Source organism: Suncus etruscus, chromosome X (genome assembly GCF_024139225.1).
Source record: "Suncus etruscus isolate mSunEtr1 chromosome X, mSunEtr1.pri.cur, whole genome shotgun sequence".
NCBI classification, from domain to species: domain Eukaryota; kingdom Metazoa; phylum Chordata; class Mammalia; order Eulipotyphla; family Soricidae; genus Suncus; species Suncus etruscus.
This window is the reverse complement of record NC_064868.1, coordinates 59,657,785-59,661,505: the sequence shown is the minus strand read 5'-3', so window position 1 is coordinate 59,661,505 and position 3,721 is coordinate 59,657,785.

Below are 3,721 nucleotides of genomic sequence, written 5' to 3'. Positions count from 1 at the left end.
CTTTCTCTGGGAGTCAATGGAGCTCCGCCCCCTCCACGCCTCCCTTGAAGGGTTCCCTCAGTTCAACCCTTCAGGCTCTGTCCTCACCCTTGGGGAGTCCCTGGTCCACTCCAGGGTCCAGGGAGGTGGACTGCTCTAGTTCCCCTGCGAGTCCAGATGGCTGGCCCTATCTCTCCCGTCTGTTCGGGTCGCTCAACTTGACTTTCTAGTCACCCACCTGGGGGAAGGGAGTCACTCAACCCTCTCTGGCTGGCACGCAGGGGTTCCTTGGGGAAGGGTCCGTCCCAAATGCCGCGCGCAAAGAGACAGAAATTCCCTCACTCACTCCTCCAGCCGGCCCGCCGGGGTCCCTGTATATATATTTTATATATTTTTTGTAAATCAATCAACAGTGGATATTTTGGCAAAAACAAAGATAGGCAAATTTCTATTAAAATGTGAGGTCTCCTGTCACCCTTTGGTAGATCCAAAAGCCAAGATCGCGATTTACAGATGACTGGCTGCTAGAACCATAACCAGACTGTATACACCGTGGGACCAATAAAAAAGCCCTAGTCTAGGGTTTGAACTACGACCTGCACAACAACCATGAACCCCACTTCCAAAGGTCTAGCAGAGACAATCGTAAAAGAATCTGGCTTCTGGAAGCACAAAGAAAGATGCTATCCTAAGTGCCATCCTAGGTACAGTGCAAAGACCAAGACCACCAACCACAGAAGATGGATTAAAAAGACAATGAGGGAACAGAACTACTCCTGAACTACAAAGACTGACGTCATCGTAAATCCCAATCCTGAACTTGTGCAGATACTGAGATCTCAAGACACAGAGGTCTGTTTGTACCACCCAGAACAGAACGGAAGTCTCCCAAACACGACAAAAGACCACCGGGAGAGTAAATGATCCTGAACAGAGTCTATAGTTGATCCCATAACAATATATTCCAAGGGCGGAGAAACCCATAACTCTTAGGCCAAGTGAATTCCTTTTCGAATGACCCCAACATTTACTGTGCCAGGGCAGGAGGAACAAAAAAGCACAAAGCATTGTTTACTTATTATATATTATTTTGTACCTTCATTTATTATTATTACTATTATTTTTACTTACATAACTATTTTTTGATCGATTTCTCTGTGTAGGTGTGGTTATTGAAGCTGTTGTCCCCAGATATTCCTAGTTTTTTTCTCCTCTTTTCTTTTCTTTCTTTATGGGCTAAGTCATGTTTCTTATATCAAGACCATGGTGTTTTTTTCTTTTTTTTTTCTTTTTTTTGTGTTTGTGTTGTTTTGCTTTGTTTTGTTTGTTTGTTTGTTTTTGTTTTTGTTTTTGTTTTGTGCGTGTGTGGTGCTTACCATTATTGTTGGAGTCCTCACTGGATAATGGACACTTTTGTTTTGTTTTGTTTTGTTTTGTACTGATGGAATGTTTCATTTTCTTTTTTTCTCCATCGCCCCCCAAATCGATGATGAGAACCTCTAGAAGGACTCTGCCCACTTTTGGAATATTAGACTTTTACCCCAGTTTACTACTTTTCTCTTCTTCAGACCAAACCACGCAAACTTAACTAGCTAGGCCTACCTCCCAGTTAGAGGGGGAAATTAGGGAGACACCTAGACCAATCAGATGCAAGACTACTAGGTGGTAGGATAGGTACATAGGGGACCACATATTCTAGCAGCCCTGGGGGTGAAGGAAGTGGATATGGGAGATACGACAAAAACAGAGGTGAAGGGAAGACAATTTGGTGATGGGAATCCCCCCTGATGTTATGTAAATATTTAACTAAAATATTATTGTCAACATGTAAACCACTATGATCAAAATAAAAAATTATATAAAAAATGTGAGGTCTCAATTCACCCTTGATACTTGGACCACATCTATGGAAGCAGCTCGGTTTTCTACACCAGCACCAGGAATAGTACTTTTACCAGGTAAAACCCTACTGCTGTCCTGGCATCGACTTACTCCAGAGTGGGTTCATATGACAGCTGGGTAACAACAACAACCTGCTTTCAGGGCAGGTATAAAAATGTGAGTCCCTTGAATTATGGGCTGGTAGGAAGCAGTTGAGAGGATGAATTACTGAAGGTGGAATAGTGAACTCAGCATGCCATCTGTTGAATAAATCCAGACCCCATAATTTCAGGAGCAAAGAGCCATATAAGGCTAAAATATAGATATAATCCCTTCATATTTTCAGCAACTTATAATTTTTTTATCACAGATAAAATAGGCATACTACCTATTCCTTGCAAACCATATCATATTTTTGGTAGGGTCCAATTATGAGGCCAGTATTGGGTACAAGCAATGGATACATTTGCACCTGTATCAATCATTCCTGTAAATATTTTTATCATTTACCTCGAAAGGCGTTAATAAGTTCACTTTCTTATGTAAACTATAGGTAAACACCACTAAAGGAACTTCAGAATTAGCCAAAGGACTAGTGCTGCCGAATTCTCCAATCTTTGAGTGATTGGATTGGCCAGTCATGACAAATGATAGAAGCAGTAGTTGTGCAATGGTCTATTTTTTAAAGTGTCCATATTGCAGGAACTTTTTTTCTATTATCAGTTCTCCTATATAATTCGTATCTATTATTCCCAAATTAACATTACTACTTTGATGGTTAGTCTACTTGTTCCTAATAGCAAGCTACTGTGCCTGGTGATTTCAGTCTTTTAATACATGAATGTAATTTATATGGACATTGTGCGGTTTATAGTGATATATGGGTATGGTATATGTAAGGCAGCACTTACTATGCTAGCACATTTCAATGAATTAATGGCTTATAGATTTTTATAATTTAGGGTCCCTGATTTTGTGGGGCCTGGGATAGGCCCTCTGCCAAGTTTCCTGACCTTTGCTGGTTGTTGGAATTGTCTCTTGCCTAATGATCCATTCCTCTGTTGTATTATAGGAATGGTCTGGGTGGTTGTTTCTAAAGGGTGGGAATATAGAGTGTCATAAAATCCCTTATATAATGGTCAAGCACCCAGCCATTGTAACATCTATTCCAGGTTTGTGAGATGTGGGGATGTCCTCTACTTATATACCTTAATACCCTTAGAGAGTGACAATATATTTCCCAATAATTACCTCTGCCACATTTAGGACAAGGTCCAGATGGTGGTCTTCAAAATGGCTAATTGTTCCCATAGTCTGCCTCTGGACTGAGTAGGCTTCAAGAGTGTTCACAAGTGCCTGGTGAGAAATGGTACCTACATTTTGGCAAGACTTCCTGTAGACTAGAATATCCTCATTTAACTCACTCTGATAGGCCATGGGATTGATTGACAGTCTCCATTTGCATTCTCAAAGGCCAGCTTCCTGGATATCCTTTATTTACACCTACCTCTGGACCAATTTAGTCATTTTGTCAATGAATAATCCCCTAACAGATTTTTGTAAATTTACTCTTAAACTCTGCATCTGCAACTATTTGTTCCAAAGCAGCCAACTCTAGTTCTTGTACATAAGCTAAGAAAGTATGAAGTAAAGTAAACTTTTTTTAGTTTTGTTTTTCAAATTCTTTTTCCAGCAATATGCTCAGCTTAATTAGGAACCCTGACTATTTCCTACCAGATCTGCCTAGATAGTGTTTGGGTACCAATTGTAAAGTATTTGTGTTCATCTGTTGCTGCACAGGAATGACTCCAGCCAGACTGGGGTATTTCTTAGAATAAGTTTAGTAAAGAAAACATGCAGA